This window comes from Cottoperca gobio, chromosome 6 (assembly GCF_900634415.1).
Source record: "Cottoperca gobio chromosome 6, fCotGob3.1, whole genome shotgun sequence".
Classification (NCBI taxonomy): Eukaryota; Metazoa; Chordata; class Actinopteri; order Perciformes; family Bovichtidae; genus Cottoperca; species Cottoperca gobio.
In genome coordinates, this window is record NC_041360.1 from 27,005,955 (window position 1) to 27,018,171 (window position 12,217).

The following is a 12,217-nucleotide window of genomic DNA, read 5'->3' on the forward strand; positions in this document are numbered from 1 at the left end:
TGTGTAGTAAATGTAGTTAAAGTACTTAAAGTAAAGTACTGATTGTGTAGTAAATGTAGTTAAAGTACTTAAAGTAAAGTACTGATTGTGTAGTAAATGTAGTTAAAGTACTGAAAGTAAAAGTACTGATTGTGTAGTAAATGTAGTTAAAGTACTTAAAGTAAAAGTACTGATGGTGTAGTAAATGTATTTAAAGTACTTAAAGTAAAAGTACTGATGGTGTAGTAAATGTATTTAAAGTACTTAAAGTAAAAGTACTGATTGTGTAGTAAATGTAGTTAAAGTACTTAAAGTAAAAGTACTGATTGTGTAGTAAATGTAGTTAAAGTACTTAAAGTAAAAGTACTGATTGTGTAGTTAATGTAGTTAAAGTACTTAAAGTAAAAGTACTGATTGTGTAGTAAATGTAGTTAAAGTACTTAAAGTAAAGTACTGATTGTGTAGTAAATGTAGTTAAAGTACTTAAAGTAAAGTACTGATTGTGTAGTACATGTAGTTAAAGTACTTAAAGTAAAGTACTGATTGTGTAGTAAATGTAGTTAAAGTACTTAAAGTAAAGTACTGATTGTGTAGTAACTGTAGTTAAAGTACTTAAAGTAAAGTACTGATTGTGTAGTAAATGTAGTTAAAGTACTTAAAGTAAAAGTACTGATTGTGTAGTAAATGTAGTTAAAGTACTTAAAGTAAAGTACTGATTGTGTAGTAAATGTAGTTAAAGTACTGAAAGTAAAAGTACTGATTGTGTAGTAAATGTAGTTAAAGTACTTAAAGTAAAAGTACTGATTGTGTAGTAAATGTAGTTAAAGTACTTAAAGTAAAGTACTGATGGTGTAGTAAATGTATTTAAAGTACTTAAAGTAAAAGTACTGATGGTGTAGTAAATGTAGTTAAAGTACTTAAAGTAAAGTACTGATTGTGTAGTAAATGTAGTTAAAGTACTTAAAGTAAAAGTACTGATTGTGTAGTAAATGTAGTTAAAGTACTTAAAGTAAAGTACTGATTGTGTAGTAAATGTAGTTAAAGTACTTAAAGTAAAGTACTGATTGTGTAGTAAATGTAGTTAAAGTACTTAAAGTAAAAGTACTGATGGTGTAGTAAATGTAGTTAAAGTACTTAAAGTAAAGTACTGATTGTGTAGTAAATGTAGTTAAAGTACTTAAAGTAAAGTACTGATTGTGTAGTTAATGTAGTTAAAGTACTTAAAGTAAAGTACTGATTGTGTAGTTAATGTAGTTAAAGTACTTAAAGTAAAAGTACTGATTGTGTAGTAAATGTAGTTAAAGTACTTAAAGTAAAAGTACTGATTGTGTAGTACATGTAGTTAAAGTACTTAAAGTAAAAGTACTGATTGTGTAGTAAATGTAGTTAAAGTACTTAAAGTAAAAGTACTGATTGTGTAGTAAATGTAGTTAAAGTACTTAAAGTAAAGTACTGATTGTGTAGTAAATGTAGTTAAAGTACTTAAAGTAAAGTACTGATTGTGTAGTAAATGTAGTTAAAGTACTTAAAGTAAAGTACTGATTGTGTAGTTAATGTAGTTAAAGTACTTAAAGTAAAGTACTGATTGTGTAGTAAATGTAGTTAAAGTACTTAAAGTAAAGTACTGATTGTGTAGTAAATGTAGTTAAAGTACTTAAAGTAAAGTACTGATTGTGTAGTAAATGTAGTTAAAGTACAAATTGAAAACATTGAAATATAAAGAAACGCAGAATAAGAGTTTCATTTATACATTTAAGCAACATCAAACATCAAAGTGCAAAAGAAACATATTATAAAAGGACATTTAAATACAATAAAAATACTAATTAAAGAGCGAAGAGAATAGGAAATTAAAACTAAAATATAATAAGACAAGAACAATAATCACATATTTATAAAAACATAAAGCTCTCCAGAGAAATAACCAGCAGAAGTATTTTTACATGAATTATTTGACAGCTGGTGTAAAGATCTGAGCGCAGCAGTAAAGACAACGCGGCGTGTTTTAAAGAGTCTTGGTGAAGTCGCATGATCCAAATATAACTCTGAGGCGTGTCCGTCCATTCCCCCCTCCCCCCCCTCCCGAAGGCCGACGGGACAAAGTTAGAAACTGAGGAAACTTTAGAGGCCCGGAGTACTGGGCCCCCAGCAGGCCGGAGGCCGAGCTCACAGTGCCATACAAGGAGTGTGAGAGTGTGTGTGTGTGTGTGTGTCTGTGTGTGTCTGTGTGTGTGTGTGTGTGTGTGTGTGTGTCTGTGTGTGTGTGTGTGTGTGTGTGTGTGTGTGTGTGTGTGTGTGTTGTGTGTCTGTGTGTTGTGTGTGTGTGTCTGTGTGTGTCTGTGTGTGTGTGTGTGTGTGTGTCTGTGTGTGTGTGTGTGTCTGTGTGTGTGTGTCTGTGTGTGTGTGTGTGTCTGTGTGTGTGTCTGTGTGTGTGTGTCTGTGTGTGTGTGTGTGTCTGTGTGTGTGTGTCTGTGTGTGTGTGTGTGTCTGTGTGTGTGTGTGTCTGTGTGTGTGTGTGTGTCTGTGTGTGTGTGTGTGTGTCAAAAAAGATCCTGTAAGTCAAAATAAATAATTTATTAATATTTTGAAATACAATACTAAGTCATCATTTTTAAATATTAAATCATTATTTTGAGATATTAAATCATTATTTTTAAATATTAAATCATTATTTTTAAATACTACGTTTTTTAGTGTTTTATATGAAGTCATTATTTGTATTATTTCTCATAAGGCTGTTTATTAAATCTTGTTTTCATCACATCGGCTGTTTGTGCTTCATAACTAACTTCTGATTATTGTCGTGACCTTTTCTTCAGGACAAAACGTCTAATTATACAAATTGAAGATCGGACACTTTGGGAAGTCGTGTGATGCAGATGTGCTGAACACGTTTATGAAACATAATTATAATAATAATAAAAAGAGAATATTTGGACTGATTTTGAATTTTTTCCTCTCGAGCATCAACTAAATAAATTCAAATGCAGCTTTCAAACAACTTCACATGTAATACAAGCAGGCTGTGTAGTAACAGATTACAATCAATACTTTACATTTATCTGTAAATATGTATTTATAATAATGAACACTATTTATGATAACCGATGCCTTTAACTCATGAAAGAGAAAAAATAACATTTTCTTCGTCCATTTCTTTAGTACAAAGTGCAATATTTACATTTTAGTGTTCGGATTATACTTTTTACTTTGTAATCCAACAGATTAAATTACTTCAGTCTTGTATTCAGAGTTGGAAAGTAACTAAGTACATTTACTCAAGTACTGTGTTATTCATTTCCACAGAACTGATTTCTACTTAATTCATAACTAACACATAAAATAATAATTGTAAAAAAACAGAACTATAGTTTTTTATTCGTATAAAAAAAAAAATCAAATTGCTCTTTTTTCCCTGAAATTTAAATTATATATATTTATTTAAATAAATCAAAGTGATTTTATTCTAACAAAATTAAAGAAATAAAAAATTAAAGGCTTTGACACATTTTGAATAAAGGGTTATTTCTGGAGGGGTGCTCTTCTTCGTGGCTCCAGCTGGGTAAATAAAAACGAGGTCCACACGTCTTCTCTTCCACATTTGACTTTATTGCTTCTTCTCAACACGGTTCAGTTTGTGTGGATGTCCCTGAATGTGTGGAGTTTAAGACTTAATGTTGTGTGTTGGTGTGTGAACCTCCTCCCTCTCCATCCAGTCAAACAAAACATACAAATAAATCCTTTAAAACTGCTTTAACTTTCATGCAGAGCGGCATGCGAACCTGCAGCTGATTCACCCAACACCTGTAAGACACGTGGAGTTCATATAAACACAGACAAACAGCAGCGGCGCCTTTAGGCGGTCTCGAACATCTTCTTCCTGTCGGCCTTATCCTCGATGTTCTTACGCCAGTCGCCGGCAGCTTCTATGGGCTGCGGGGGAAACAGGAAGTTACCTTGATGCAGTACAATAAACAAAATATATAAAATGTGTTCAGGGATTTTATATATTTGGACTTTTTGTTTAGTTTTATTTAGAATACAATTCTTATTCCAACGATACATTTATTTCAGATCTGATCCCAAATGTCTGTTTTATAGTCATTTAATGATGTTTTCTTTATCTGATCAGCGGTTGTGATTTATGATTTTAGATTAAATTGACAATCTTTACAGAAAACTGGGAAAAGAAGAAAAAGTTAAAAGATTAAACTTTATTGATCCTGAGGGAAATCTCACAACATCACTATCAGTGATTATTATTATTATTATGATTATTATTATTTTATTGGTTAATTATTGTTATCATTATTTTATTGATTTATTATTATTATTGTTATTATTGTAATTATTGTTATTTATTATCATTATTATTATTAATATTATTCAGTGAGTTTTATTTTCCATCTTATGTTGTATTTTATTTCATTTTACTTTTATCATATATTTTGTTTTCATCTTATTTTCCATTAATGACATTATATCCCTTTTTTATATTTGTTCTATGTCTTATTATAAAATGCATTTCCTGTCATATACAAATACATTTTATTGTTATTATTATTATTATTATGATAATTAATACTTATTAACTCATTTATAATGTCCCAATAGGTTTTCAACAATAAAGTATTATCCCATATTAATGTTTTTTTTATCCACAATACAGACGCATGGCGCACATTTAGCTTTCAGTAACTAAATCTAGTAAGCTGATTGAAAAGTAAGATTTGTTTTATGTACACAAACATATTCATTTGCTTATTTCCTTTTAACAATGTTAATAATTGTATAAGAAAAAACATTGTGAAGACATTTCTCACTATTTTTACCCAACAATCCATAAATTCTACTAATAATTGAACATTACACATTTACTCACGTAAAGGATCTGAATACTTCCTCCCTCATATGATAATGATATGATATGATGATATGATATGATGATGATGATGATGATATGATATGATGATATGATATGATGATGATGATGATATGATATGATATGATATGATATGATATGATGATATGATGATATGATGATATGATATGATGATGATGATGATGATATATGGATCTGATATTGATATGATGATATATTGATATGATATGATATGATATATGATATAATGATATGATGATATTCATGATGATATGGATGAGATGATATGATGATGATATGATGATATGATATGATGATGACTGATATGTGATGATATGATGCTGCTGCTTATGATGCTATCTTATTTATTCATGTCGAGCTTACTGATGCATATGCTACTGGCATGCTCTGCTGATCCTGCTCTGCTGTGATGCTCTGCTCTCTGCCTCTTGCTGCTTGCTTTTCTGCATGCTTGCTCTGCTGCTGCTCTGCTCTGCTCTGCTGCTCTGCTCTGTTGCTCTGCTCTGTTGCTGCTGCTGCTCTGCATCTGCTGCTGCTCTTCTCTGCTCTGCTGCTGCTCTGCCTGCTCCTTCGCATGCTGCTCTGCTGCTGCTGCTCTGCTGCTGCCTGCTGCTGCTCCCTGCCTTCTGCTCTGCTTGCTGGCCTGCTCTCGCTGCTCTCTGCTCCTGCTTGCTCCTGCTCTGCTGCTGCTCTGCTCTCTCTGCTCTGCTGCTGCTGCCTGCCTGCTGCTCCTGCTGCTCTGCTGCTCTGCTGCTTGCTCTGCTCTGCTGCTCTGCTTCCCTCCGGCTCTCTGCTGCTCTGCTCTGCTCTGCTGCTGCTGCTGCTCTCTGCTGCTCTGCTCTGCTTCTCTGCTCTTCTCCTGCTCCTCCTGCTCTGCTGCTCTGCTGCTCTGCCTCTGCTGCTGCTCTGCTCTGACTCTGCTGCTGCTGCTCTGCTGCTCTGCCCTGCTCTGCTCGCTGCTCTGCTCCTGCTGCTCTGCTGCTCTGCTCCTGCTTCGCGCTTCTCCTCTGCTCTTCTCTGCTGCTCTGCTCCTGCTCTTCTCCTGCTCTGCTCCTCTCTCTCCTGCTGCTGCTCTGCTGCTCTGCTCTCTCTGCCTAGCTGCTATGCTCTGCTGCTCTGCCTCTGCTCTGCCTGCTGCTCTGTCTCTGCTCTGCCTGCTGCTCTGCTGCTCTGCTGCTCCTGACTCCTCTGCTCCTCTCCTGCTCCTGCTCCCTGCTCTGCTGTGCTGCTCTCTGATCCTGCGCTCTGCTCCTGTCGGTCCGCTGCTCTGCCGCTGCTCTGCTGATCTGCTGCTTCTGCCTCTCTTCTCTCTCTGCTTCTCGCTCTGCTGCTCTGCTCTGCTCTGCTCCTGCTCTGCTCTCTGCTTCTCTGTGCTCTCCTGCTCTCTGCCTCTCTCTGCTGCTCTGTCTCTGCTGCTCTCTCTTCTCCTCTGCTCTCTCCTCTGCTCCTGCTGCTCTGCTCCGCTGCTCTGCCTGCTTCTGCTCTGCTCTGCCTCCTGCTCTCCTGCTCCTGCTCTCCTGCTCTGCTCCTGCCTCTGCTCCGCTGCTTCTCTGCTCTGCTGCTCTGCTTGCTCTGCTCTGCTCTGTCTGCTCTGCTCTGCTCTGCTGCTCTATGCTCCTGCTTCTCTGCTCTGCTGAATGCTCTGCTCTGCTCTGCTCTGCTCTGCTCCGCTCTGCCTCACTCTGCTCATGCTCCCTGCTGCTCTCCCCTCTTGCTATGCTCCGGGGTTCTATGCCTGCTCGTCTCTCTGCTGCCTGCTGCTGCTTAATATGATGATATTAATGATAATACGATGATATGATGAATGTGAATGCTGTGATGATAATTGATAATGATTATGAATGATATGATCTTCTCTATCTGCTCTGCTGATGCTCTGCTTCCTGCCTGCTCTGCTCTGCTGCTCTGCTCCTGATCATGATACTGCTCTGCTAATGATTGCTCCTGCTCTTCTCTGATTGCTCTGCGCTATGCTATGCTGCTTGCCCTGCTCTGTCCTGCTCCCCTGCTCCTGCTGATCCTGCTATGCTTGCTATGCTATGAGCTATGCTGATCTGTAATGATATGATGCTGATATATTAATAAAGCGGTAGACTCACCTCTTCCTTGACCTCCTTCTTGACCTGCTTCAGGTTGGCCCTCAGGTCCATGTGACCGTGTGTTTGGAGCCCATCAGAGCCTTCAGCATGGTGTCAGCTGACATACGCACTTTCTTCAGAGCGGGCTTCTTCACTCCTCTCAGATCCACCACTTTGATATTCAAGTCTTCAATCTGTCAGGAGAGAAGACTTTTTATTTTACTTTAATGTTCTTTAAAGGGTTCTGTGTTGTGGTCCATCCCGTCAGACGCGTTTACCTCTTTGTCGGCCTTCTGCACTTTGGACTCGATGTCGTACCTCTCCTCATCAAGCCTGTCGATGAAGGCGTGCAGCTTCTTGCAGCTTTCCTGTCAACACGCAAACACACGTTACGTACGGCTACAGGTGCACGTAGACGCCGAGAATATCAACTGTGGTGCTGTGAAGATATGAGCGGTTTAAATGTACTGTAATAATGATATTATTATCATTTTGCATGAGGAGGACTTTTACTTTTGGTACTTTAATTATATTTTGATGCTAATACTTGAGTTTTGAATGCAGGACTTTTTATTGTTTCTTTTATTCCTCATTATTGAATGTTTTTCCAAAATGGCGGCTCTACAAACAAGCCTGTTGACGCTTCTCTTACCATCAGGGCGTTCTGGTCTCCACTCGTGTTCGGGGCGGGACAGTGTTCGGCCATGTAGGCCTCCTTCGCCGCAATATCGTCCTTCTTCTCCTGATCGATCCACTTCTGAGCGATATTCAGGATCAGACTCTGCAGGACGAACAATAAACACAGCTTTCATACAAGCAGAACTATTAAACTACTCAATATGCAATGAAAGTCATCCCTTAAAACATGATCTGAAATTATGTTTCAAGGACGAACACCAAATGTGGATTCATCCGCTGCTGAAAATAGTCCCCAACAAATGCACTACTTCCTGTTTATATAACGTTTTACGATTTACATCTTCAATAACTTCATTTATTTACCATGAAGAATTGAATCAGCATAAGATCTGTGTTAATGGCTGTTTAATTGATAATTAATAAAGATTTAATTGATCAAATGTTCACGTCCCATATAAAAAGAAAAATGGCAAAAAATTTAAATGTGTTAATATTCAAAAACATTTAACATTTAAAATCAAAAACTAAATTCTCACTAAAAACCCTTTTAAAGAATAAAAAATGTAACTTTAACTTTAAATCATTCAGATAATATGATAATATAATAATTTACCATTTTGCTTACATTAATAAAAACTATTTAAAGAAATTACTGAGCCTTTAAAAAAATAAAAATAAACTTTGTATTTGTGTTCAGTGGGAACCAATGAGAGCCGAGAGCCACAGACAGGAAGTCTCACAGTGTTCAGTTATTTGTTGACAATATGAAAATATTTAAAGCTCAACACGTAATATTTTTATAGCTAATATTCTCAGGAAAACCTTGTTTTTATCCACGACTGTAAGAAATGCAGCTACATCGATCTATAACAAACACACACAGATAGTTTTTAAGTTACCTTCAGGTGATGCCTGCGGCTGGAAGTCATCTTTTTGCTGTTCGGGAGGAATCAGACCAACATGTAATCATAAACATCATAAAGTGCATTAATGACACTCTGAAATCATGTGAAAAACATCTTGATAAAATAATTAGACATTTTACTAATGCCGTTTTACTTGTTTAAAGTACATTATTGCATTTTAGTGTCTGGAAATAAAGCAGATTTCTGATATCGTTAAAAACAGTCATGAATATGGATTTATTTACACCTATTATCCATAAACATGAGATACAGTTCTGTAAACATGGTGTCGGTCACACTTACTCAGACATCTTGGCGTTTTCTGTTTTTCCCAACCTGCATGAAGAAGCACAGGAGAACACATTGAAAGGTCCGGAGGTGTTTTTGACCTCTGCAGGACACCGTAGTGGCTCAGATCAGGACGTCAGTGTGAGATTCTCTGAGATCAGCATGTTTTGCTGCTCTGATGGACGGACGGGAATATTTGTGCCGTAACGCGATCTGAGGCCACAGCTGAAGAGCAGCGACGTCGACTGAACTAAACTTGGACGTTCGGGATCGAGTGTCTCGTCTCCAGTTTACAGATCGAGCGAAGGGTTAATTTAGTTCTCCGGACGATTATCCTCAACTAAAGTTCATCTCTTTACTTTGGAAACATTAACTCAAAATCAGGTCAATTATCTAATAATAATACATTAGATTCCCATTTATAATTCAGCTTTTTGATTTTATTTAACCCTTTTTTGCAAACCCATATTTCCCTCCTTTAAAAGTTGCACGATTTCCATTTTTAAAATTTTCTTTGAACTTTAATTTGACAAATCTTGAAGCTAAGAAGCTAAAAATAAAACAAACAGCCAAGAAGTAAATCAACAGCTCAATCCTGCAACACTGAAATAAACTCATCAAGCATTAAAACCCTTCTATCCACATTAAGGACCAATTCATTGACAATTAATACCATCAAGCTTTAAACTGTAACATTTTCATTTCCAGGATTTCAGGGATTCAAATAAATCAATGTGCTCTTATTAAAAAAGCCGAATTAAAAACCGTTGAATAGCTTTCTATCGCCGCAAACAGCTTCAGGACCATAAAACACAACAGACTGCAGCCAAACATAAATCCAGATCTGTCAGGAAAAGGTCAAACGTCTGCAGCAAACATGCAGAAAGCGAGTTCAGGATGTCGGGGTCAAATAACGAATGTAATGCTCTTCTGAAATGAGGCTTTTTAGATTCTGCTGAACGTGTCTGAGCTGAATTTGAGATTAAATTCAAGATGCTGCTGTCAGAGAAACTCAAAGAGGACGTAAAGAAACAGGGACAACATATAAAGAAGATAATTTCTCACCTAGAGAGGAGGAAGAAGACGAAGAGGAGCACGACACACTTGAAGAAGAAAAGGAGACACTGCCAAAGCTACACAGTGAAAAGTGAAATAGGGTATATATGGTGGATTGAGATGTCTCAGCAAAACGCTCAGATCCTCTTTATGGAAATGGATTCCCGGAGAGACCAATGGGCCCTGAGCTCCTGAAATACACCCGGCCCAGCCCCCCCTGTGAGATGACTTCAGCTTCAAGATGCAGATTCACACAGGAGGGGGGGGGGGGTCTGTAAAAGACTATAAACTGGACAAACTGGAGCCATTCTTCACCCTTCACGGTCGTTAAAACTAGAACCAGAAGTCCTGAAACAGCTTTAAAGTTCTGATCTCCCGCTGAACACGTCCCTGAAGTTTATCTGTAATGTTGTTTGTTTTTGAAGTAATATCATCCTTTATAACCGAAAGACATTGTTTTTAAAACATTCCCTCATTGTATCCTGTCAGGAAGGATACAAACTCAAATCAGCTGTTTTAGGAATCACCAAAAGCATTGTGTGTGAACGCTGACAGCTGCAAAAAAAGTTGCAAAGCATTGCAGAAAATGCAGAAAAGTCGACGACCAAATGCAAAAGTTGGAAGCTGAACCTGAAGAAGCTGCGAGCTGAAAACATCAGCTGAACAGTGACGCGGTGATACTGTGATACTGTGATACTGCCAGAGCTGGACGTTGGAGAAGAAATGTGTTGTTCAAAAAAATAGACGCACAAATGTCTTGTAAACGTTTTGATATTTTAAATGTTTTTGAAGCAATATCATCAATTTTTAAATATATATTTAAATATTCCTTCATTTCATCTTTACAAGAATTTTCTGGGATTAAATGAGGCTTTATTTGGAGATTTTAGTTTTCCTTATTCTGTCGTCTATAAAAAAGGATTGTGACACTTTTTGGGAAATAGCGAGTGAGATGAGAAGTCTCAACACACAGACATGAGACTGACTAGGGTAAGCTAGGCTAAGCTAGGCTAGCACGACCTGACTTCAACTCCGGAGTTAAAGTCAGGTCGTGGTTAGCCTAGCTTACTATCTTAGCATAAAGAAGCTAGGCTAACATGACCTGACTTCAACTCCGGAGTTAAAGTCAGGTCGTGGTTAGCCTAGCTTACTATCTTAGCATAAAGAAGCTAGGCTAACATGACCTGACTTCAACTCCGGAGTTAAAGTCAGGTCGTGGTTAGCCCAGCTTACTATCTTAGCATAAATAAGCTAGGCTAACATGACCTGACTTCTAGCTTAGTAGACTGCTTACTAGCTTAGCATAAAGAATTAGAAAATGCATTTCCTGCAGAAAGATGACAGCTGAAATTAATTGGGAAGCATTGCAGAAAATTCTGAAATATGAAATGAGTCGTCTTAAAAAATGTTGAAGTTCAAATGACTTTCACGACACTGCTGAAAAACCTGGAAGTTAATTGACTGAAAAGGCAAAAAAATAGTAGCATAGCATAAATGTCCACAATGTGTTTTTAACTGCTGTACTCTCACATGACATAAATATTCCTTCATTTTTGAGAGAATCTTCTGGAATTAAGTGTTATTTTTGGAGAGTTTTCCTTATTGTCGTCTTTAAAGGGATTGTTAAACATGTTTTGGGAAATAGAGAGTGAGATGTTCTGAAGTCTCATGTCTGTGTGTTGAAGTCAGTTCATGGTTAGCCTAGCTTAGCATAAAGAATTAGAAAAGGCTTTTCCTGCAGAAAAATTACAAATTTACAGCTGAAATTAATTGTCTGAAAAATGTTGAAGTTCAAATGAATTTCACTGCACTGCTGAAAAACCTGGACGTTGTAATTAATTGACTGAAAAAGTCCTTTTAAAAAGCATGGAAATGTAGGAAAAAGTTGAATCCAGGCATAAATGTCCACAATGTGTTTTTAAACGCTGCACTATCACATCAAATGGAAATATTCCTTAATTTTCTCGTGTCGTTAGAGAGAAAATCTAACACACACACACACACACACACACACACACACACACACACACACACACACACACACACACTTGACTTCAGCCTCCTAATGGGAAAAACTGTGGCGGCCGCCAAAAGTGGAACATTTTTATGCAAAACCTTTTCATTTAGCGTCTCTACGACTGCACGGACTGTGATCGATTTGCTGTTTATCAGACCACAATTTAGAGGGGAATTAGCTAGCTATCGTACACCGCGCTCCCTCTGCCTCGCTTTACGCCGCTACTTATCACTTAACACAGTTAAGTCAAAAGTACGTCTTTGTTTAGTTTTTTTTCCAGCCTTTGATTTTTCCCCCTACATGTCCCTTCCGGGGCTCCGTAGATATCCAATAAATGTAACAAACAAATTAA

General features: G+C 37.3%; 1 pseudogene; it reads right to left on the minus strand.

Moving 5' to 3' along the window:
- Nucleotides 1-3,567: 3,567 nt before the first annotated feature.
- On the minus strand, nucleotides 3,568-9,979 carry LOC115009261 (troponin I, fast skeletal muscle-like; annotated as a pseudogene).
- Between the last annotated feature and the right edge of the window lie 2,238 nt (nucleotides 9,980-12,217).